Genomic DNA, 26,270 nt, shown 5'->3' on the forward strand with positions numbered 1-26,270 from the left:
TAGACAGTGGCCTGCCCCACTCAACAGAGCCGGGAATTAAAAGTTAAAAAGTCCTAATGTTTCTGAGAAATCCAGAAAATACGATAGATCGTAAGTGGTACGCTGTTTGCGTGATACAAAACCTGCGTTTATTTTACAATTACATCGTGTGCATGTGGGTTCTAGTCATACTTCTTGCAATATTTTTTACTCTTTGGCAAGTCAATGGATGGTGTAATATTTTATATTGTTATTTTAATTGAAATGCTATTACGAACAAAAGAAAAAAAGTGGGCAGTGAGCGTGACCCCCAACTTCATGTTTGATTCCCGGTGCAGACTACATTTTAGTTCTGTTTTCTGTACTTTTTCTCAGTAAATACATACTTCTCCTTTTTTGGGAATATGAAGGACAAAAAAATCCTAAAGTGTTTAGGATTTACTCTCGCTCTCTGTTTCTCGAAGACGCATTTCATTTCATCCTGTCGCGGTAAGCCACCACAGTTCAAATGACTCTGAGCACTATGGGACTTAACATCGGAGGTCATCAGTCCCCTAGAACTGAGAACTACTTAAACCTAACTAACCGAAGGACATCACGCACATCCATGCCCGAGGCAAGATTCGAACCTGCGACCGTAGTGGTCGCGCGGTTCCAGACTATAGCGCCTAGAACCGCTCGGCCGCCTCGGCCGGCTAAGCCACCACAGTGCGTGGGACGGTATTGATCATGGAAGTAGAGAACTGAGAGAAATCCTGTAAACAAAGCGGAACATGTCACATGGGAGGCAAAATTTCTGTACCTTTATGGACGTTGATGGTTAATCTAAACAGGTGCCTTGCGTACGGTCATTTTGTGGAATTGTACGGCTTACGAATAATTATGCACAGAGCTGTGGATCTTTATGTAAAAAAAAAGTTGAAATAACTGCGAATAACACCTAGAAACACGAAAGTTGACTTTGATCTGAACGCACAGCTTGTAACACTTGACCACCACAGCTGGTAACAGGCGTTTCTCTCCTTAACTATTTGGTAAGGAATGACATCACAGACACTTCGATTTCCCGGAGAAAGGTTGCGAAACTGTTATGCATAAATGAAGTTTTTGACCGAAATTAATAAAATTTTCTTGGGATATCAGCCGAGAGGCAGCGTCGTCAACGAGTTTTCTACTCGTTATCTTCACTGAGGAACGCCAAATAGGACTTCTTACTCGACGACTTTCCGTCAGTTACTACGAGCTGTGACCTTTCTGACGGGATATTCCGAATTCAGTCGCACAACTGAGACCTGCTTCATAGGAACGCGATTTGATTAGGAGTCGTTTGTGAAGGACGTAATCAAAAACGATCTGGAAATGTAGAAATGTGGAATCATTTTGAGATCCCCTGTTGATAGCACTCGTTACTTCGTGTGAACAAAGAACAATTTCCGTTTCATACCCAAAAACGATATTTCCTGATTAGTGTGTAATGTTGCGGTTTTTTTTTATTTATTCTAGAATGGAGAACAACTGTGTGTGGTGAAATGATAAGTTTAATGTCGCAATATTTCCCACCAAATTACTTCTTTTTACGCAGTTTTCAACTCGCCAACATAAAAACAGCGCAATGGATAACGCATCTTGCCGACATCAAAAAGTGAAATAAGTTTCTACACAACAATTTTAAATATTAACTCTCCGAAAGTACATTAAACTTAAGCACAATATTATGAAAGTTTAATTGGAAGTTTCTTTACATTAATTGTAAGCACAATAATATGAAAGTTTAATTGGACGTTTCTTTACAAAATTGCTCCTACACATATGTTATGATGTTTGTCAGTACTACGAAAATCGTCCAACTCCTGTTCAAAGTTCGGTACTATTTAGGATGACAACCAAGTCTACGGTGGATGGTTAGTCAAGAGACAAATTTGAGCGCAAGATTACCCAAGGCCGCTTGAGTTTACAGTGGACGCAAGCTGGTGAACCAACAAAGTTCACGCCTCTGCTCGCGGTATTTACCTTAATCTGCGACGTGCTACTGTCTGCAAGGCCGCTCTCTCCCACTGTAATTCCTACAAAACTAATCTGGCCTTTGCTGAACTTTCCAGCAGAAACTTTCCCTATCTTTCTCGTTATGCGAGAAAACATGTACTCAGCCCTAGTCTTATTATGTGGCGATATACACGCGCATTGTTTGAGCAGCGTGTATATTATAGTGCCCTCTCAGTTCTCGCAAGAACGGTTAACTAATTTGACTGGTTCGTTTCTCCGCAGTTGGAGCTAAACGTTGCTACAGCTAATTTTAGCTGGAGTGCAGCCGCTGTGAACGCAGTGGCCACACCAATTTCTTCTCTGCGTCGTACGGAGCATTAAGCGCTCCGATCTGCACTTGATGCCAGTTCAGAGAAGGGTCTCACCTACACAAAATTTCTCTCTTGTCCTCCTCATGGCAGAACTGCCTCCCTCCACTTGGGTTCCTTTTTCACGTCGCGGCTTTTTTTGACCAATAGGAGCATTCCTCTCATTTTGTAGAAACACCCTCTACCAATGGCAACGTCTCTTCTATCAAAGCGCGTCGAACCTTCAGTAGTTTTCTCCTTCCTAGTGAGTTTCCGCCAATCGGACGTTTTGTGCCCGTTCTAGACGCCTAAAGTACATTGACCTTTCCGTGTGTCGCACTCGCTGGATGAAAATGCGTCACTTGCTTTTGTTCGTCTCCTGTTGGAATTTCGAAACGCAGTTTGCCAAAGCTTCTTCTCTGCCCTTGTACTGATGCCCCCGCTACAGGCTGCCCTCCAGCTTGAATCACCTGGCCCGGGGTCACTGTCCTCTTTCCTGCCACCCCTTTATGTGGTCGCCGGCGTTACTCCCGCAGCGCTTTTCGCTACGCCGTTGTGGAGCTGGCTTTTCAAAACGAAAAGCGACTCAACTCGCATTCCCTGTTCTACCTTCTGCTCAAAGATATGCATTGTATAGGAATGGTGTGTTAATTACCGTCGATTGACTGTCGTCCCTTTTTGCATTACATATTGATTGGCAAATGTTCTCATAACTGTCGATTTACGTTAGGTGTCATCTTCACCTTCTCATTGCGATTTGTAAAGGTCTCATGTAAGGTGCAAATCTGACCATTTATTCTGCCGCCTTACAAATGCTATGTGTCAATAGAGCGTTTTCTCCGAGATAATTTATTACAGCACCGCCAGTCCCGATTTACGGAACGGGTAAGCCTCCGACAGCCACAGTCTATGACGCGCGTGAACACCAGTGTCTTGTCACCAGCTCGTGGTTTCAGCGTCCTTCAACCACTTTCGACAGAAGTTCGTGACAGTGGCACGTGAACGGTCGACCAGCTTCGCCGTTTCTGAGTTATATAACGATGTCTCCTTCATCATGTCGTTTATGCCAATAGATTTCCCCACTTGTGGTTCCTGTGATTCCTAGAATGATTCCTCATCTCTGTTCCGTTTGCACACTTTCCTTCAAATGGTTCAAATGGCTCTGAGCACTATGGGACTTAACAAATCAAATGGTTCACATGGCTCTAAGCACTATGGGACTCAACATCTGAGGTCGTCAGTCCCCTTGACTTACAACTACTTAAACCTGACTAACCTAAGGACATCACACACATCCATGCCTACGGACCGAGCGAGGTGGCGCAGCGGTAGCACAATGGACTCGCATTCGGGAGGACGACGGTTCAATCCCGTCTCCAGCCATCCTGATTTAGGTTTCCCGTGATTTCCCTAAACCGTTTCAGGCAAATGCCGGGATGGTTCCTTTGAAAGGGCACGGCCGATTTCCTTCCCAATCCTTCCCTAACCCGAGCTTGTGCTCCGTCTCTAATGACCAAACATCCGTGCCTGAGGCAGGATTCGAACCTGCGACCGTAGTGGTCGCGCGGTTCCAGACTAAAGCGCCCAGAAGAGCTCGGCCACACACTTTCTGTCCCTCGTCTCGCGTCCACAGCGCCACCAGAGGGAGCTCCGTCTCGCGGCGGGCAGTGATTATAGCGTTCTGGGCCATCATGTCCGTGGTTGCTGAAGTTATTGCGGCAATTGGTGCGAGGTCGCCGACCCCGCCCAGTGGCGCGGTGGTCCTCCAGAAGCGACGGCAATTAGCGCCACACGACGACAGTACAGGCCCGGCTCGTTAGCGACAGGTGCGCCGCAGACCGCCGCCATTGTCTCGGCACGCATTGGCAGCCGCACTCACGCACACGCCGACGCGCGAACAGACCAGCCTTGCGGAACAATGAGCGCCGCCTGCCGAATGCTGATGCCGCACTGGCACCGACCGGCAGCCGCTAGGGGGACGGCACGCGGGCCCGGGCGTGCGCGTGTGTCACCCGGCAACCCGATAGCGGTACCACTGACAAACCGTGACGTCACTGCTATTACGACCAGCGAAGGTCGTAGTAGACGCATTACAGCATTCCATCGTTGATGGTGCTGTAGGGGGCGCAGGCGCTTGCATAATTAGGGAAATCCGCTTGAGACAGAGACGTTGCTGTCCACGCATCAGCATGGCTTTACAAAGCATCGCCCTTTTTTACATGATATCATGCGAACCATGGATGAAGGTTATCACACGGATGCCATATTCCTTGACTTCCGGAAAGCGTTTGACTCGGTGCCCCACTGCAGACTCCTAACTAAGGTACGAGCATATGGGATTGGTTCCTAAGTATGTGAGTGGCTCGAAGACTACTACCACTGAAAGTTTTGCGGTACTGAGACTATATTCCTACTTTCTGTAGGACGGACGGTCTCTCATAACCACACTTTCGTCGTTCAGTATTTGACGTGATGTGACGTTGACTTTACATCTCGAGTGAGTGCACCGTCTTTTGACGGGACGTAGCCGTTCTGTTGACGTCGAATATTAAGCGGTCTTAAGCCCTCTGTCAGATGTAGGCTTGATTCAGCGTTAATACTATGGAAAGGTGCACTGTACATTAGGGGTCAGAATTAGCAAGACCCCTATCCTTTTCCTTATGCTGAACTGTAAAGCCTCACTGTCTTTTGTACAGCATAACAAGCAAGGAGACACAATACTACCAATTGTGTTCCAGCTGTATCTTACGGTAAATAAAGAAGTGAGATGCCAAAGGACAGGAGAATTTTAATCGGAGATGAGGGTATCATCTGGAGTGCCCCAGGGAAGTGTGGTAGGTCCGCTGTTGTTTTCTATCTACATAAATGATCTTTTGGGTAGGGTGGATAGCAATGTGCGGCTGTTTGCTGGTGATGCTATGGTGTAAATTAATGCAGATGAATAGGAAAAAGAGTCTTGTAATGTTTGAATACTCCTTTAGTAGTGTAGCGCTTGACATAGTCACGTCGATTAAATATTTGAGCGTAACATTGCAGAGCGATATGAAGTGGGACAAGCATGTAATGGTAGTTGTGGGGAAGGCGAATAGTCGTCTTCGGTTCATTGGTAGAATTTTGAGATGATGTGGTTCATCTGTAAAGGAGACCGCTTATAAAACAGTAATACGACCTATTCTTGAGTACTGCTCGAGCGTTTGGGATCCCTATCAGGTCAGATTGATGGAGGTCATAGAAGCAATTCAGAGGCGGCCTGCTAGATTTGTTACTGGTAGGTTTGATCACCACGCGAGTGGTGATCAAAGGAAAGGAGGCGTTCTTTTCGTGAATCGCTACTGAGGAAATTTAGGGAACCAGCATTTGAGGCTGACTGCAGTACAATTTTACTGCCGCCGACTTACATTTCGCAGAAAGACCACAAAGATAAGATAAGAGAGATTAGGGCTCGTACAGAGGCAAATAGGCAGTCATTTTTCCCTCGTTCTAAAATGGTTTAAATGGCTCTGAGCACTATGGGACTTAACATCTGTGGTCATCAGTCCCCTAGAACTTAGAACTACTTAAACCTAACTAACCTAAGGACATCACACACATCCATGCCCGAGGCAGGATTCGAACCTGCGACCGTAGCTGCCGCGCGGTTCCGGACTGCGCGCCTAGAACCGCTAGACCACCGCGGCCGGCTCAAGCTATGGGATACAGCATCTCCGAAGTAGCGATGAAGTGGGGATTGTCCCGTACGACCACTTCACGAGTGTACAGTCAATATCAGGAATCGGGTAAAGTATCAAATCTCCGACATCGCTGCGGCTGGAAAAAAGATGGTGCCACAACGGGACCAACGACGTCTGAAGACTTGACAGAAGTGCAACTCTTACGCAAATTGCTGCAGATTTCAATGCTGAGCCATTAACAAGTGTCAGCTTGCGAACCATTCAACGTAACGTCATCGATATTGGCTTTGGGAGCCGAAGGCCCACTCGTGTACCCTTCATGACTGCTTGACAGAAAGCTTTACGCCTCGCCTGGTCCCGTCAACACCGACATTGAACTGTTGATGACTGGAAACATGTTGCCTGGTCGGACGAGTCTCGTTTCAAATTGTATTGAGCGGATGGACGTGTACAGGTATGGAGACAACCACATGAATCTGTGGACCCTGCGTGTTAGCAGGGGACTGTTCAATCTGGTGCAGGCTCTGTAATGGTGTGGGGCGTGTGCAGTTGGAATGATGTGGGACCCCTGGTACTTCTAGATACTACTGTGATAGGTGACACGTACGTAAGCGTCCTGTCTGATCACCTGCACCCATTCATGTCCATTGACGGAGGTGATCAATTCCAGCATGACAATACGACACCACACACGTCCAGAATTGCTACAGAGTGGCTCCAGGAACACTGAGTTTAAATACTTCCGCTGGACACCAAACTCACCAGACTTGAACATTATTGAGTATATCTGGGATACCGTGCTGTTCAGAAGACATCTCCACCCTCTCGTACTATTGCGGATTTATGGACAGCCCTGCAGGATTCATGGTGTCAGTTCTCTGACAGACGTTAGTCGAGGCCATGCAACGTCAATGTGCAGCACTTCTGCGTGCTCGCGGGGGCCCTACATATTATTGGGCAGGTGTACCAGTTTCTTTGGCTCTTCATTGTTGTTTATGATCTGCTATCCCCTTTATAACTCTGACACTAAATGTGCCCTTACCAGCTGTCAAACAGCGTGCTAATACGCCTAATGTTGCGGGTGTAAAATTAAATCGCATAACATCGCAGTAGCACACTTTCGCCGCGTAACATGTGTCTCTCAGCACTTCGAATGAAACATTATCGGAGGTTGTTATCTATTTCAAATCTATAACGACATCACTTCTGCTGGAGACACTCCCTGTTCTTAGGCCTTAATAGCCAACTGGAAGTAGCAGCAACATCAGGCGCAGGTCACGAAAAATCAACTTCTCATCAGTGCGCAGCTATTCCTGGCGTGTCCCGTTGTATCGACATCTCTCCGTGCCCAACGGCGTGCTCTGGGCCTCGCTTAAGTGCTAATCGTGACTCGTTCGGCGCTTGTCCATAGTTGGGATACCGCTGCACGTGAGTGTTCGATGGTTCTTAATCGTCTGGCGGTGTGGGGTCAGATTTCGTAGCCAGTGCCGGGTACAAGACGTAGCATTAGGTTACTTTCTACAATGTAATTAATTATAGGCCTTTAAAATAATTCTTATGTACCAATAATATAATGTAATGTTACATCGGTGACAACGTCTATTAACTCAACATTGTTGTTTCTATTAATGCTATTTCTCTTCCGACGTCACACTTAAAACAGAAAGAAACTGGCGGTGAGGGAACCGATTACACGGGCGTTGGATGAAGTTAAAAGCGGTGTCTTGTTTCTTTTAAGTATTTTTCTGTGGGAACTGTGGAAAGATTCCTGAACAAATAAATTTAGTGAATAGGCGATAGTAATTTAATCCAAACTTTACATCACCTATTCAGGATAAGACAACCAACTTTCACCACATGAACTAGAATCCGGAAGGGAAGAATTTGATTTAATTGTAAGCGGTTCCGTAAGTACAATTGTCGCAGCGGTTCTACGAGAACAAACTCGGCCCCAATAAAGAAAGCGCGAGATCCGAACGACCTCAAAATGGTTCAAATGGCTCTGAGCACTATGGGACTCAATTTCTGAGGTCATTAGTCCCCTAGAACTTAGAACTAGTTAAACCTGACTAACCTAAGGACAACACACACATCCATGCCCGAGGCAGGATTCGAACCTGCGACCGTAGCGGTCTCGCGGTTCCAGACTGCAGCGCCTAGAACCGCACGGCCACTTCGGTCGGCGAACGACCTCATGGTGACGGACTAAGCAACGCATTTATTCATTAATTGATTTGCTGCTCGTAATGGTTAATGGCGGCTTGCAAGCTGTTCTTACGTGAGGAGGGAGTTTTATTGAGCTGATGAATGCAGATAGTCATTAGTACGACATCTTTATTACAAAAAGAGAGTAAACGAGGTCTTACACAAACACAAAGAAAAGAAGGTTGTTATTTGCACTCATTCAGTTATTATTGACATAACTTTACGGGGGTAAGGAAAGATTGATTCAGTATTCTAGGGCATCTTTATTACAAAAAGAGAGTAAACGAGGTCTTACACAAACACAAAGAAAAGAAGGTTGTTATTTGCACTCATTCAGTTATTATTGATATAACTTTACGGGGGTAAGGAAAGATTGATTCAGTAGTCTAGGGCGAAGAACAAAATAAGTAGCGGGAAGCGGACTAAGGAGTCTGATCGTTGTGACTAAATAGTTACGCTACCATTTTTCGGAGAGAATGGAATTACCGTCATGCACTCGGCACTACCGTAGAGCAAGCAGAGTAAGGGGTATATGTCAGAATAAGAAAGTGTCAAAGTGGCCTCCCCACCGAAAATCAAGTAACTCACCATTGTAGCAACACTTGTTTAAGCGAAGAAAGTAAAATCACCGCAAGGCTAAGAAGTTACTATGGAATTAGCAGTAGCAAGACTAACCACTTGCAACGGGCTCGAGGGTTCTAGCACAGCGGACCATGAGTCCATTTTGCGAAGTTACAATATACACTCCTGGAAATGGAAAAAAGAACACATTGACACCGGTGTGTCAGACCCACCATACTTGCTCCGGACACTGCGAGAGGGTTGTACAAGCAATGATCACACGCACGGCACAGCGGACACACCAGGAACCGCGGTGTTGGCCGTCGAATGGCGCTAGCTGCGCAGCATTTGTGCACCGCCGCCGTCAGTGTCAGCCAGTTTGCCGTGGCATACGGAGCTCCATCGCAGTCTTTAACACTGGTAGCATGCCGCGACAGCGTGGACGTGAACCGTATGTGCAGTTGACGGACTTTGAGCGAGGGCGTATAGTGGGCATGCGGGAGGCCGGATGTACGTACCGCCGAATTGCTCAACACGTGGGGCGTGAGGTCTCCACAGTACATCGATGTTGTCGCCAGTGGTCGACGGAAAGTGCACGTGCCCGTCGACCTGGGACCGGACCGCAGCGACGCACGGATGCACGCCAAGACCGTAGGATCCTACGCAGTGCCGTAGGGGACCGCACCGCCACTTCCCAGCAAATTAGGGACACTGTTGCTCCTGGGGTATCGGCGAGGACCATTGGCAACCGTCTCCATGAAGCTGGGCTACGGTCCCGCACTCCGTTAGGCCGTCTTCCGCTCACGCCCCAACATCGTGCAGCCCGCCTCCAGTGGTGTCGCGACAGGCGTGAATGGAGGGACGAATGGAGACGTGTCGTCTTCAGCGATGAGAGTCGCTTCTGCCTTGGTGCCAATGATGGTCGTATGCGTGTTTGGCGCTGTGCAGGTGAGCGCCACAATCAGGACTGCATACGACCGAGGCACACAGAGCCAACACCCGGCATCATGGTGTGGGGAGCGATCTCCTACACTGGCCGTACACCACTGGTGATCGTCGAGGGGACACTGAATAGTGCACGGTACATCCAAACCGTCATCGAACCCATCGTTCTACCATTCCTAGACCGGCCAGGGAACTTGCTGTTCCAACAGGACAATGCACGTCCGCATGTATCCCGTGCCACCCAACGTGCTCTAGAAGGTGTAAGTCAACTACCCTGGCCAGCAAGATCTCCGGATCTGTCCCCCATTGAGCATGTTTGGGACTGGATGAAGCGTCGTCTCACGCGGTCTGCACGTCCAGCACGAACGCTGGTCCAACTGAGGCGCCAGGTGGAAATGGCATGGCAAGTCGTTCCACAGGACTACATCCAGCATCTCTACGATCGTCTCCATGGGAGAATAGCAGCCTGCATTGCTGCGAAAGGTGGATATACACTGTACTAGTGCCGACATTGTGCATGCTCTGTTGCCTGTGTCTATGTGCCTGTGGTTCTGTCAGTGTGATCATGTGATGTATCTGACCCCAGGAATGTGTCAATAAAGTTTCCCCTTCCTGGGACAATGAATTCACGGTGTTCTTATTTCAATTTCCAGGAGTGTAGAAACTTAACTCCACACGCGTATCACAAGAAAAAGTCTAAATAAGAGATGCTGAAGGCCATACTGCAACTTCGAGGACAAGAGTCTTTTCTCTGATATAACCGCAGATGTACTCGAGCTCGTGACGGACAAAGGGCGGACACCAAATAAAATATTACTCATGAATCATCGAAATTGCGAAACAAAATTTATGTGAAAAAAGTAGTGCTCTCTCACTAACCAATCCCTAGTGCTGTAAGTGCAATATAGCCAACTAAGCTGGCTTACCGATATCAGCATCGCGAACTCACGCCTCCAGCAGGGAGCAGGAACCGAACTGTACTGACCGAGGTTCCATGTCTCCAGAGGGTATCTGGGAGCGTTGAATCGCGAGAATTTTCGCGCCCCTAACCCGGCAAGTCAGAGGACACGTGACCCCCGCGGAACACGATGCCGTTCTGGCTAGCCGCCCGAACACCGGAAAACGGCTCGTCATTCGTCAGATAACGGTCACAATCAGCGAGACTACTTTGCAGCGATAGAGCGCGAAGTTAAGCTTCTAGGTTGGTACTTCAAGTTGTGAGACTAGGGAGAGGGACAACTTTGGCCACTACATATCATTCAAACTGGTCCCACATGCTCCCTACATCATCGACCAGCGAAGGAAAAGGGAAGCTATCATGGCTACTACTACAGGGAGACTGCTAAACTGGGTTGAGAAATAACGTAAAATTCCTGCTCCCATTCTCTCTCACTGACCAGCGTATTATTTCCGTAGAAAATTGCCTACCCGTACAGGCATCCCACTGCAGTTGTAAAATGATGAAAGAATTGCAAAAAGAATAAAACACGAATGGTGTGCATAGTGAATGGGAATAAAATGCACGCCTTGGAAAATGTTGAAAAAGTATGTAATTTGTCCCCAATTTTTGTATTCTGAAAAACTATCAGACAAGGCGTAAGTATAGACTGAAAGCAGAACAGGAAGAGGAAAAAGAATAACGACAGTTAAGTGTGCAGTTAATCAAGCTGTGATGGCTGGGTCAGAGGAAGGATTAGAACTTGAGGTGGTCAGGGTCGTGAAAGTAAGGGAAGAGTGTAGTGTGTGTCGTTAAATATTGGAAAGATCAAAGTGAGAAGAGACAGCCAACATGAAATTTCTGTCGAAATACGGTCGAGAGAAGTAAACTTGGGACAAAAATAAATTTTAGATGTTTAAGATGTTCGTTAAGAATACTGAGCGGCTGCAGAAGAAATATGGTTTAGAGTACCTTTAGGTAAAATATCCTTTGAAAATGAGAAAGCTTTGTTGTCAGGAAAAAGAAAGTTGATAGGTCTAAGAAAGAAATTCGCCAAATAATTTTTCTGGAGTGTGGAATTATAAGGCAGCGAATTGTGGACAGTCAAAAAGAAAGAGGACGAGGGGGAAAAAACTTAAAGTAAAATGAACTGACAGAATGTCATAATAGTATGTCATAATAGCAGAGAAAGAAAAGTAGTGGGAATTATAAGAGTGGTGAAAATATCTTGGCTCAGATATTTATTACGGTTAAATGTCTTGCAACTAAAGCTGATCAAAGAAAAGTGCAAAGGAGAACATCGACCACATCAGTTTCGGCTGCCCACTGCTACGCCACGCGACAACCGAATTGCTGCATTGCTTGGCACTTACTCAGTGGACAACATCTTCCTACCAGTGTAATGTCACTACTCGCAACATGATGTACAGGGTGACAATTACAGAACTAATGGAATAAACGTAAATTAGTTACAAAGTACGATGTGAACACACTTTATTCAACATGTAAACGTCACTACAGATGAAACTTCCTGGCAGATTAAAACTGTGTGCCCGACCGAGACTCGAACTCGGGACCTTTGCCTTTCGCGGGCAAGCGCTCTACCAACTGAGCTACCGAAGCACGACTCACGCCCGGTACTCACAGCTTTACTTCTGCCAGTCTGCCAGTACTTCTGGCAGAAGTAAAGCTGTGAGTACCGGGCGTGAGTCGTGCTTCGGTAGCTCAGTTGGTAGAGCGCTTGCCCGCGAAAGGCAAAGGTCCCGAGTTCGAGTCTCGGTCGGGCACACAGTTTTAATCTGCCAGGAAGTTTCATATCAGCGCACACTCCGCTGCAGAGTGAAAATCTCATTCTGGTCACTACAGATATTCGGATTAAGGTTATGACATGTTCGATATGCCTGCCATCATTGGCGATGATGTGGCGCAGACGAATAGCGAAATTCTGCGTGACCCACTGAAGTGTCGGAACATCGATGCTGTCGATGACCTCCTGAATGGCTGTTTTCAGCACATCAGTGGTAGGTTTTTTTTTCTGTGGACTTGGTATTTAATACAGCCCACAAAAAGGAGTCGCACTTGTTCAGATGGTGACCAATAGAGAGTCATGCCAGTGACCTCTGGGTACCCCAGAGCCAGAATGCGATCCCCAAAGTGTTCCTCCAGCACATGAAACACTCTCCTGCTTCGATGCATGAGCCATACCTTGTCGAAATCGGGGTCACTTTGGATAAAGGGGATGAAATCATCTTCCAGAACCTTCACGTACCGTTCGATAGTCACCGTGCCATCGAGAAATGTAGCACCGATTGTTCTGTGACTGGAGACTGCACACCACACAGTAACCCACTGGGGGTGAAGAGACTTCTCGATCGCGAATGTGCATTTTCGGTCCTCAAATTGCGCCAGTTTTGTTTATTGACGAACCCATCCAAATGAAAGTGGGCTTCGTGGCTGAACCAAAGTATGCATGCGCATACTAATTTCCATCATGTCTCGCGAGCAACCATGCAGTTTGAACGTCCTACCGCAAACCGTTCAGAAGGTATGACGATTTTATTTCATGTACCGGGTGATCAAAAAGTCAGTATAAATTTGAAAACTTAATAAACCACGGAATAATGCAGATAGAGAGGTAAAAATTGACACACATGCTTGGTATGACATGGGGTTTTATTAGAACAAAAAAAGTTCACAAAATGTCCTACAGATGGCGCTGGACAGCAAAACTGCTACCGTGACGGGTGAGAGGTACGCCGATATGTTACACAATCGCATCATCCCCAGCCTGGCTGATAAACACTTGCTGGAACGTACGATGTTTATGCAGGATGGCGCTCCACGCCATATTGCTAGACGCGTGAAATATCTCTTGCGGGCGTCGTTTGGTGATGATCGTGTGCTCAGCCCCCATTTCCGTCATGCTTGGCCTCCCAGGTCCCCATACCTCAGTCCGTACGATTATTGGCTTTGGGGTTACCTAAAGTTGCAAGTGTATCGTGATCGACCGACATCTCTAGGGATGCTGAAAGATAACATCCGACGCCAATGCCTCACTATAACTCCAGACGTGCTTTACAGTGCCGTTCACAACATTATTCCTTGACTACAGCTATTGTTGAGGAATGATGGTGGACATATTGAGCATTTACTGTAAAGAACATCATCTTTGCTTTGTCTTACTTTGTTATGCTAATTATTGCTATTCTGATCAGATGAAGCGCCATCTGTCGGACTTTTTTGAACGATCGTATTTTTTTTTGTTCTAATAAAACCCCATGACATTCCAAGCATGTGTGTCAATTTGTACCTCTCTATCTACATTAATCCGTGATTTATTCTGTTTTCAAATTTATACTGACTTTTTGATCACCCGGTATTTCAATAATTGTCTCCCTGTATCATTTTGTAGACATACATAATACGTTTTGCAAGCTGAACGCACCATGACTTAATTGTTCTGTAAAAAGCAATGTAAAGTATTAAATATGAGTCTTGGCTGTATATACGTGTGATGGATATGATTGGATGTACCTTTTAAATCGCAACACATCATGTATTGGAGGAATGGATAATGTCCGATGGCCATATTGAAGTAAATAAATAAAACCAAGAACTCCACTGGAAGACATCAGAAAAAATAAAATAAAAATGATTAATGAACGGCATTGATGTACAGATTCCGAGACCTCACACCCTCCAATTCGGCTCATGAAGCGTATCATTTCATGGTGACAACCAGCCTCGAATGAAAGGGGGAGTCAAAATGATTCTGGTGTACCACAGAACGCTGTCTTGCGGAGCACAGATATAGGTGTAGATAATTCGTAGAATGTTGTCTTAGCTCAGCGTTTTATTACTGACCTCGCACAACCCTCTTAAATTTTCAGTGTGTTGTTGGGAAGGCATGCGGCGCTCCATGACGTAACTGCTGGGGCAACGCAGAACACCGATCAGTTTCGCTGCTTCCGCTCGTAATCCATTACCTCGACGGAAGGACGAGTTACGGCCGGCGCGCACGTACTGCCGCCGTCGTAGTAAACTCGCAGTAGTTCATGGGCGAAAATGACCGGTTGTTTCCCTGTCGACCGTTAATGCGTTCAATGGAACGAGACGTGCTTCGGTTTCACTTTATCGCAGCTGCCGCGTATCCTGTCTGCAGCACTGCGTCATTACCTCCTGCGCTGTTGTGCCTCAGGTTTCGATGAGAGGCGGCCGTGAAATCTTGAGAAGTGCTTCAGTGTCCACAGGAGTGTTTACAGCAGAGTTCCCACAGAAGTATATCATTACTCTTCATAAAGAGGAGGTTGTAGTTCCAAGTGGCAGAAGACGCCGTATAGACTGCTAAATCATTTATTTCCTTTTACCTTTCGCGAGGTTCCTTTTGCGACCAACAAGCCAGAGCTAAAGCAGTTGACATTCACGACGGTGCTGTTAGAATAATGGACTGCACGCCTCATTCCTTCCAACCACAGATGGAGACATAAAATCATGACTAGCCGAGTTAGACACGTCTCCTGAAGACGGCGTCTACGCATGACGGGGTAGATTCCGCGAAGCGCTGAAAGTAGAGAGAGGCCATTACTGTACTCCTCGAAAACACTACCGCCGCCCACAACTCGCGGAAATTAGTCGGAGTTTGGTAGAAGTCACATACATATTACGCCATACTGTGTAAGTAGGCTGTTAAGGTTCTTATATGTAGGCTGTTTAGGTTCTTATATTGGTAACGCCGCCGACACGTAGCGTTGCGCAGTTGGAGGTGAGCCGCCAGCAGTGGTGGATGTGGGGAGACAGATGGCGGAGTTTTGAAATTTGTAACACTGGCTGGCATGAACTGCTATATATATTATGACTGTTAAGGTAAATACATTGTTTGTTCTCTATTAACATCTTTCAATTGCTAACTATGCCTATCAGTAGTTAGTGCCTTCTGTAGTTTGAATCTTTTATTTAGCTGGCAGTAGGGGCGCTCGCTGTATTGCAGTAGCTTGAGTAACGAAGATTTTTGTGAGGTAAGTGATTTGGGAAAGGTACAGGTTAATGTTAGTCAGGGCCATTCCTTTGTAGGGATTTCTGAAAGTCAGATTGCGTTGCGCTAAAAAATATTGTGTGTCAGTTTAAGCACAGTCATGTACAATTTTTCAAAGGGGACGTTTCAACTGCTCCAGATATCCTCTTATCCTCAACAGGACTGACGGGAGATGACATGGAAATCACCATTTCTTTTTGAGGGTTCTCAAACTGTTTTCTTGCCTTGTTACAGGTTTGTTGCAGTCCCCATATCATTCTTTCCTGTATCAGCCTCCCTCTCTCAAAAGACACTACTGGCCATTAAAATCGCTACAGCACGAAGATGACGTCCTACAGACGCCAAATTTAACCGACAGGAAGAAGATGCAGTGATTTGCAAATGATTAGCTTTACAGAGCATTCACACAAGGTTGGCGCCAGTTGCGACACCTACAACGTGCTGACATGAGGAAAGTTTCCAACCGATTTCTCATACACAAACAGCAGTTGACCGGCATTGCCTGGTGAAACGTTGTTGTGATGCCTCGTGTAAGGAGGAGAAATGCGTACCATCATGTTTCCGACTTTGATAAAGGTCGGATTGTAGCCCATCGCGATTACAGTTTATCGTATCGTGACATTGCTGCTCGCGTTGGTCGAGACCAATGACTGTTAGCAGAATATGGAATCGGTGGGTTCAGGAAGGTAATACGGAACGCGGTGCTGGATCCCAACGGCCTCGTATCACTAGCAGTCGAGATGACAGGCGTCTTACCCGCATGGCTGTAACGGATCGTGCAGCCACGTCTCGATCCCTGAGTCAACAGATGGGGACGTTTAAGACAACAACCATCTGCACGAACAGTTCAACGACGTTTGCAGCAGCATGGAATATCAGCTCGGAGACCATAGCTGCGGTTACACTTGACGCTGCATCACAGACAGGAGTGCCTGCGATGGTGTACTCAACGACGAATTTGGGTGCACGATTGGCAAAACATCATTTTTCGGATGAATCCAGGTTCTGTTTACACGATCATGATGGTCGTATGCGCGTTTGGCGACATCGCGGTGAACGCACACTGGGAGCGCGTATTCGTCATCGCCATACTGGCGTATCACCCGGCGTGATGGTATTGGGTGCCAATGGTTACACATCTCGGTCACCTCTTGTTCCCATTGACGGCACTTTGAACAGTGGACGTTACATTTCAGATGTGTTACGACCCGTGGCTCTACCCTTCATTCTATCCCTGTGAAACCCTACATTTCAGCAGGATAATGCACGACCGCATGTTGCAGGTGCTGTACGGGCCTTTCTGGATACAGGAAATGTTCGACTGCTGCCCTGGCCAGCACATTCTCCAGATCTCTCACCAACTGAAAACGTCGCCGAGCAACTGGCTCATCACAATACGCCAGTCACTACTCGTGATGAACTGTGGTATCGTGTTGAAGCTGCATGGGCAGCTGTACCTGTACACGCCATCCAAGCTCTGTTCGACTCAATGCCCAGGCGTATGAAGGCCGTTATTACGGCCAGAGGTGGTTGTTCTGGGTACTGACTTCTCAGGATCTAAGCACCCAATTTGCGTGAATATGTAATGAAATGTCAGTTCTAGTATATTTGTCCAATGAATACCCGTTTATCATCTGCATTTCTTCTTGCTGTAGCAATTTTAATGGCCAGTAGTGTATCTATGTGCCACACAAAAACGTATAAATTACGATGACGCGGACGCGCGTGCTACGTAGGAAAACACAGCTAGATAACTCGATTCAGTCGAGTCGACTGATGAAAGAAACGAACGAATTGCGTGCGGGCTGCCTAGCAGGGGCGGCCCGGGTGGCAATGATGATGGCCCCGTAAGGTGGTTGGGAGGGGGGGGGGGGGTTGGGCGCTCCCCCCTATGTTTCCGCCACTGCTTAATGTTGTTGTTGTTGTGGTCTTCAGTCCTGAGACTGGTTTGATGCAGCTCTCCATGCTACTCTGTGCTGTGCAAGCTTCTTCATCTCCCAGTACCTACTGCAACCTACATCCTTCTGAATCTGCTTATTGTATTCATCTCTTGGTCTCCCTCTACGATTTTTACCCTCCACGCTGGCCTCCAATACTAAATTGGTGTTCCCTTGATGCCTCAGAAAATGTCCTACCAACCGATCCCTTCTTCTGGTCAAGTTGTGCCACAAACTTCTCTTCTCCCCAATCCTATTCAATACTTCCTCATTAGTTATGTGATCTACCCATCTAATCTTCAGCATTCTTCTGTGGCACCACATTTCGAAAGCTTCTATTCTCTTCTTGTCCAAACTATTTACCGTCCATGTTTCACTTCCATACATGGCTACACTCCATACAAATACTTTCAGAAACGACTTCCTGACACTTAAATCTATACTCGATGTTAACAAATTTCTCTTCTTCAGAAACGCTTTGCTTGCCATTGCCAGTCTACATTTTATATCCTCTCTACTTCGACCATCATCAGTTATTTTGCTCCCCAAATAGCAAAACTCCTTTACTACTTTAAGTGTCTCATTTCCTAATGTAATTCCCTCAGCGTCACCCGACTTAATGCGACTACATTCCATTATCCTCCTTTTGCTTTTGTTGGTGTTCATCTTATATCCTCCTTTCAAGACACTGTCCATTCCGTTCAACTGCTCTTCCAGGTCCTTTGCTGTCTCTGACAGAATTACAATGTCATCGGCGAACCTCAAGGTTTTTATTTCTTCTCCATGGATTTTAATACCTACTCCGAATTTTTCTTTTGTTTCCTTCACTGCTTGCTCAATATACAGATTGAATAACATCGGGGAGAGGCTACAACCCTGTCTTACTCCCTTCCCAACCACTGCTTCCCTTAATACGTCCCATCAATCCGGCCCATTTTCTTGTCACATATTTCCTATAGCGACATCACTCAGATTCTTCGATTCTCCTCTTTTCCATTTCCTCAGTCAATAAGTCATCCATGACTCACTTCCAAACAATACTGTTATACAATATTCTAAGAAACGCCGTGCACGTGTGAGCGCAGTTAAATGAACCAGAATTAATCGCGATGCGGGCACACCGTTTTCGCCAATGTTGGAATAAATGTATGGAACGGAATGATTAACGTAATGAAAGATCATGTCCCTAGCACTGACACTTAATGGGAAGCACTATCACTCCGTCTTCAGCCCATAAGTGGCCCATCGGGACCATCCTACCGACGTGCAATCCTCAGCTGAGGATGCGGATAGGAGGGTCGTGTGGTCAGCACACCGCTCTCCCGGTCGTTATGGTGGTTTTCTTTGACCGGAGCCGCTACCATTCGGTCGTTCAGCTCCTCAATTGGCATCACGAGGCTCAGTGCACCCCGAAAAATGGCAACAGCGCATGGCGGCTGGATGGTCACTCATCCAAGTGCCAGTCACGCCCGACAGTGCTTAACTTCGGTGATCTGACGGGAACCGATTTATCCACTGCGGCAAGGCCGTTGCCCAATTAATGGGAATAATATGCTTTTTATCATTGAAAAATATGAAATACAGTATTGGTGGAAACACCTGCTCTAATCCAAGATATGATTTAAGGGAATTCTCTGTTACAAAAACGCATAAGAATGAACAAGCGTGTAAATAAGTAACTGAATCTCGGAACTTACAACCATAGGGTACTAACTGTGAGTGGCAGATAAGTAAACTATCGGTTGGCAAAGGTACTTGGTTGGAATAGGAATTAGCTCATAACCTGAGTTTGTGAAATTTAACTTGTTCTACCCCCGCATCAGTTACAGTAATTGTTTGTCTGACTGGACAAACGAAGAACCCCATGCAACTGAGAATGTACAGACGAATTTGGGAAAGGGAATGCTAATACGATTCTCTAGTTCGTGACGGCCCTAACATGCTGAAGCTGTAAGGTATTTTAACAAATAAAAATAAAATAATAATAATATGTAATAATAATAATAATAATAATAGCAATAATAATAATAATTGTTTGTTACTTTTTTTGGATAAGTAATTGAGAGATTATAATTTACGCCGTGAATTTATCGAGCTTCGCACGTCCGAAGATGTACGGAACGTAGCAAGGGCTCATTATATATATTTTTTGTAGACAAAGACTGCTATCTGACCTCAGCTTCAATCATGAAAATGGAGTGACTAAAACTACTAAAACAGAGAAAAGCATACGATTAAATAAAACATAGTCATTTTAACATATACGTTACGATATAACTGACACTTACGTAAAGTTATAGGTAAATAAATGCAGATCATTCACAAATGAGAGCGACTTATTAATTCTGCGCCTCTTTTCTGCTAATAAATATCAATATGGCTAACCGTGGAGCCGCACAAAATATTATGTCCTTCTAGGACAACGAATGACATAAGAGTGTTGATGCCTACTGGCTGTGACAAGAGAGCGGTGTTAATTCCTTTATTTTGCATTCTCTTGTCTTAAAAATCGATACATATAATCTAACTAAATTACATATTGTCTGCACTCGAGTGCAAACGGTTCCTTAAAGTACGCAGCAAGGTATCGTCGATCCGATAAAAGAACGGTGACTCCACTTCTCGCTGTCATCAAGTACTGCCGAGGACTTGAAAATCAGCTTCCACTCTGACAATATACGAGAACCAATGCATTCAGTGTGAGTTCCTTCGCCGGCCGGAGTGGCTGAGCGGTTCTAGGCTCTACAGTCTGGAACCGCGCGAGGTTCGAATCCTGCCTCGGGCATCGATGTTTGTGATGCCCTTAGGTTAGTTAGGTTTAAGTTCTAGGGGACTGATGACCTCAGAAGTTAAGTCCCATAGTGCTCAGAGCCTAGGTTTAAGTTCTAGGGGACTGATGACCTCAGAAGTGAAGTCCCATAGTGCTCAGAGCCATTTGAACCATTTTTGAGTTCCTTCAATAATCTAGTCGAGTAGTCATGCGTCAACAATCTCGTCAAACAGTCTTCTTCTTGCAACAAAATCCCCACCAGCATAGATGAAACGTAAAAACCAATAATCTCGATTTCCTCCCAACTGTTGCCAAAATCTTCACACTGTGTGTTACGTCCTCTTGACGTCACAGCAGTGTCAACAATCTGTGCTGTCTCAAGCAGCAGCTAGCCTCACATCACACATCCTGCGAAAAGCTTAAATACTGTGCTCGAGGCTTTCCGTCAACTCTGCGACATCTTCTGAACCTGTAAGACGTCAGAGCTTTTCTGCCACGTAGTTTGGACCACTGAGAGATGTTTATTAGCTGAATGTATTTTTCTTAGCACAGCCCTAAAGCCGGCTGAAGTGGCCGAGTGGTTCTAGGCGCTTCAGACTGGAACCGCACGACCACTACGGTCGCAGGTTCGAATCCAGCCTCGGACATGGATGTGTGTGATGTCCTTAGGTTAGTTAGGTTTAAGTAGTTCTAAGTTCTAGGGGACTGATGACCTCAGATGTTAAGTCCCTTAGTGCTCAGAGCCATTTGAACCATTTTGAACAGCCCTAAAACCCGTGTCCTTCCAGACAGAGATCCGTCATCTGGAATGAATGCTATCAGCTCAGCTGTCCAAAGTGGATCTGTGCAATAAAGTGTACAATAGGCCAAGTGCCAATGTGTTGCTAGCAGAGGCGAGTTTCCCCAGGACAACGTGAGGGCAGCTTCTACTTGTTGATCCCTCCGCTAGCAATTCTGCGAAAGATGTCATTCCTTGGCCCACAATGGGTCCATTTAAGGGAGCCATTCTTGCGGTTGTTCTGTCCCTTATCTTCAGTCTATCCCACTTATAAAGCTTATCCAAAATCGCTGTCGAAATAGCTAGCGCCACGTTAAATTTCAAAATGCTAATAAAGGAGCTGAAATCAGCACGTACAGCTGCTGTAATCGCATTATATGCTGTTTAGCTTAAATATGAACGAAAAGAGACTGGCCAAACACCTTGCCACTTTTCCTATTAAGGCTGATGTTTGATGCAAGTAGTCTTGTTTATAGCAGAAGCTTCCTATTTCCCTGTACTGTTTTGCTTTTTTATGTCCTTCGTGTTTCGTCACATGTTATTTTGCTTTCAAGGTAGCAGAATTTTGATTTTGTTTATCGCTAGTCACATTTCCACAATTCCTCATTTCTTTCGTCTTTCTCCGGTTTACTTTCAGTCAGTAGTGCACACTTGTTAGAGTATTCCATTCAACAGATAATGTAATTCTGTCTGTTGAATTAGGCAAATTGGTGAAATGGTGGCAGTACAGATTGCAACAACTTTTAATAATTTATTGCTAGAAATTTTATAATATTAAACTGTAGTATGTGGATAGTGCATGACATTAGTTAACTTTTCTATTGCACTGAACTGCCTTTAATCTAGTACTGAATCAAGTCGACGATTACTATGATCCTTTGTAGAACGTCCAGTTTGGGTCTTCTTGGTGGCGACTCTAGACATGTTCCTGATGCTGAGGTACTGTTGAGATAGTGCGATTCTTTGTTAATGTTGCGCGGGTACTTTCAGAGTGGTGTCGTGCGAATGTTTATGTGGGTGTGTTGAAAACTATTTGTGTGGCATAAGGCAAGAGCATAAAATAGAGGGCCATCTGTTGGTGGCTAGCTTTCACTCAGTTGGCATGAGTACTAAGCAACTCCCCACTCCTCTATATACGACTATATGCCGTATCTCCTAAAGAACACAGTATAGCCTCAGTTTCAATGCGGATAGTAATTACATTTGCGAATATTACCAATGACATCCTTTCACCGTCAGTTATAACTTCACTCCTGAACCTTCCTTTCATTTCCGTCATTGCTTCTTCGACAGGGTGGGGGGAGGGGATACACTATTTCTGCTTTAATTTAGTACGTAAAGGGAGAAGAAGATAATAGTCATGGGGAATTGGAATACGGTTGTAGGTGAAAGATCAGGGAGAAAGGGTTACGGGAGAATATGGGTTTGGTACTAGGAATCAGAGAGGAGAAAGAATAATTGAGTTCTGTAGTAAATTTCAATTAGTAATAGCGAATACTCTGTTCAAGAGGAGGAGGTACGTCTGGAAAAGGCCGAGAGAAACTGGAAGATTTCAGTTAGATTACATCATGGTCGTGGCAGAGATTCCGAAATCAGATATTGGATTGTAGGGCATACTCAGGAGCTGAAGGAGACTCGGATCACAATTTAGTAGTGATGAAGATCAGGCTGAAGTTTAAGATACTAGTTACGAAGAATCAGTGCGCAAAGAAGTGGGTTGCGAAGTACTAAGACATGAAGAAAAAATGTTTCAAATGGCTCTGAGAACTATGGGACTTAACATCTATCAGTCCCCTAGAACGTAGAACTACTTAAACCTAACTAACCTAAGAACATCACACACATCCATGCGCGAGGCAGGATTCGAACCTGCGACCGTAGGGGTCGCGCGGTTCCAGACTGAAGCCCCTAGAACCGCTCGGCCACACCGGCCGACAAGACATGAAGAGATTCGCTTGATGTTCTCTTCGGCTATAGACACTGCAATAAAGAATAGCACAGCAGGCAGTTGCAGAGGACAAGGAATGGACTTCTCTGAATAGGGAAATCACTGAATTTCGAGAGAAAACATTGGTACAAAGAAGGTAATTGCGAAGGAACCATGGGTAACAGAAGAAATACTTCAGCTGATCGATAAAAGAAGCAAGTGCAACTATGTCGAGGAGAAATTAAGAGATACAGAACTACGTCATTTAGGAATGAAATAAACGCGTGTGCAGGGAAGCTAAGGCGAAATGACTCCATGAAAAAATGTGAAGGAATTGAAAAAGAAATGAGTGACGGAAAGACTGACACAGCTTATAGGAAAGTCAAAAAAACATTCTGTGAAATTGAAAGCAAGAGTGGTAACATTAAGAGTGTTAAATGCAGACGAGAGAGCGGCTAGGTGGAAAGAGTACTTTGAAGGCCTGTGTGAGGGGGAGGACTTGTCTGAAAACGTGACAGAACACGAACCGGAAGTCGATATAGAAGAGACATGGCATCTAGTATTAAAATCAGAATTATGAGAAGCTTTGGAAGACTTAAGATCAAGTAAGGCACAAGGGATAGATAACATTCCATAAAAATTTCTAAAATCATTGGGAGACGTGGTAACAAAACGACGATTTACAAGGTGAGTAAACCTTTTTACTTTCGGAAAAATACCATCTACAGAATTCTGAAGATTGCAAGAGCCAACAAGTACGAGAGTCATCGCACAATCAGCTTAACAGCTCACACCCAAGTTGCTGAAAAGAACAATATACAGAAGGATGGTAAAGAAAACTGGTGACGTGTTAGATAAGGGTCAGCTATTCTCAGTCAAAATGAGGAAGAGGTACAGGATCTGCTGAATTCAATGAACAGTCTAATGAGTACAAAATTTGGATTGAGAGTAAATCGAAGAAAGACGGCAGTAATGACAAGTAGTAGAGATGAGATCAGTAGAAACTTAACATACAGATTGGTGGTCACGAAGTAGATAAAGAAAAGGAAATCTGCTGCTTAGGCAGCAAAATAACCCATGGCGGAAGCAGCAAGAAGGATATGAAAAGCAGACCAGCACTGGAAAAACGGGAATTTCTGTTCAAGAGACGTCTACTAGTATCAAACATATGTCTTAATTTGAGGAATAAATTTCTGAGAATTTAAGTTTGTAGCACGGCATTGTATGGTAATGTAACATGGACTGTTGGGAAACCTGCAGAGAATAGTTTCGACGCATTAGAGATGTGGTGCTGCAGAAGGATGTTTAAAATTAAGTAGATTGATTAGGTAAGGCATGAGGAAGTTCTCCGCAGAATCGGTGAGGAAAGGAATATATGGAAGGCACTGACAATGAGGAGGGACAGGGTGACAGGACATCTGTTAAAGCATCACGGAGTAAATTGTTTGACACTAGAGGTGGCTGTAGAGGGTAAAAACTGTAGAGGAAAACAGAGACTGGAATACATGCAGCAAATAATTGAGGACGTAGGTTGCAAGTGCTACTCTGAGATGAAGAGGTTGGCACAGGAGAGGAATTCATGGTGTGCCGTATCAAACCAGGCAAAGACTGAAGGCTCTCAAAAACCTGTTTTTTTGGTTCATATTCGTAAATAAAATAGTCATAAAACTTCGTTCCAAAATAGGTTTTTTATCTTTATTTATTTATTATCTTTTGCGTCTATTGGTAGAGAGAGAATCATTTATCGATGCCTCATTAATATAAATAAATGGACCTAACGATGGAAGTACCAAATAGTGATGGTAAGGTATAGTAACTGTGACAGCTTACAATTAATTGTACTTCTGACTGGTATGAAAATATAGTTTGCCGCCGATTAGTAATCTGAAAGTAAAAGTAAAACAGTTACAAATTTGCTATTATAGGCTAGTATTTGCCACTTACACGTCTAATATGCAAGCGAAATTTTTCTGACATGTAACTCGTAAGCAGCGCAGACCGAAGCGTTCCGATCGTTACGGATACAAGCGTAAGCTATTTACGGAACAGGACACGTCGTTGCTGCGACGCTTTTTGCCCCTTTAATTGTGCCCAGTAGTCGCAGCAGATACGACGACGCCCCTGACAAGACAGCGGAGAACATGTCAGGAGTATCTAATTGAGAAAATGATATCACAGACAAGGCTTAATTAACTTGATTAATGGACGAACGACAGAGGGACTCCGCAAACGCTGGCGGCGGCGCGCATGCCAGTTACGCAAACAGCGATCACGCGAGACCGCTGCCGATGACGCCCGGCGGCGTTCGAAACGATCTGTGACCAGCTGTTCCTGCGGGCCCGACATGCCTGCTGCATGCCATTCCAGGGGCCCTCAAGCAATCTGCCGGCTGCAGGTTCTATCTCAGAAGTGAACTGACGCGTTTGGCTCTTTGATTCTCGGGCGCGACGGAGTCCGTAATTTATATTCTGCTATTAAGCCTTTGCTTCCTTTCAGTTTTCTGTTTCCCTGGTCTTGATGTACGGCTTCTGCAGTGAATAAATGTACAAATTAAATAGTAAGAAAATGATGTTACATTTCCTCATCACGAAAATGAAAGTAACTTGGATACCACAATGAGGTAGGGACATGCAGTGTAATCGTAATTTGAGAGATCTACCCTGAAATTGCCGGCCCGGCTAGCCGCGCGGTCTAAAGCCCGGTCCACACGCAACGATCTGTCTGCGCAGACATCGGCGCAGATGTCTGTACATGGAAAAGATCGCTGCAAATGTGGTGTGTTCACACGACACAAACCCTAATCTACTACTCGCCCGCCATCTGCCGGTGTAGAAAAGAAATATAAGTGGCAAGCGACTACGCTCCCTGTAAACGTCAAAAATTTAATTCAGTTATTTTGAAATATAGAAATGGAGGAAGTTCTGTTGTGGTCTGTGTTTGCAACTTGTGTTGCAAAAAACATTCAGACCAACCGCAGGAAACGGAGAAAGCGGGCAAAATGGTGTAGACAGTGGCTGCTAAAGCGAAAGCAGTTTTCTCACGTAAATTTACTGCGAGAGTTGCAGGGCGAACCTAACGACTGGCGAAATTATTTGCGGAACGATGTCGAAACTTATAATTATCTCTTAATGCTTGTAACCCTCTATATTATGAGAAAAAATACTTGTATGAGAAGGGCAATTTCCCCTCATGAACGGC

At 45.3% G+C, this 26,270-nt stretch overlaps 1 protein-coding gene and 2 non-coding genes across 3 annotated transcripts in view; 2 read left to right on the plus strand and 1 right to left on the minus strand.

The window, feature by feature from the left end:
* LOC126092515 (uncharacterized) overlaps positions 1 to 26,270 on the plus strand; it is a 698,582-nt gene that overhangs the window by 594,795 nt on the left and 77,517 nt on the right. The gene's annotated exons all lie outside the window — the stretch shown is intronic.
* On the minus strand, positions 12,178 to 12,252 carry Trnas-cga (transfer RNA serine (anticodon CGA)). The gene has a single exon. It is a non-coding gene; the product is annotated as a tRNA-Ser (tRNA).
* Trnas-cga (transfer RNA serine (anticodon CGA)) lies at positions 12,342 to 12,416 on the plus strand. The gene has a single exon. It is a non-coding gene; the product is annotated as a tRNA-Ser (tRNA).

Source organism: Schistocerca cancellata, chromosome 7 (assembly GCF_023864275.1).
Source record: "Schistocerca cancellata isolate TAMUIC-IGC-003103 chromosome 7, iqSchCanc2.1, whole genome shotgun sequence".
In the NCBI taxonomy this organism is placed as follows: Eukaryota; Metazoa; Arthropoda; class Insecta; order Orthoptera; family Acrididae; genus Schistocerca; species Schistocerca cancellata.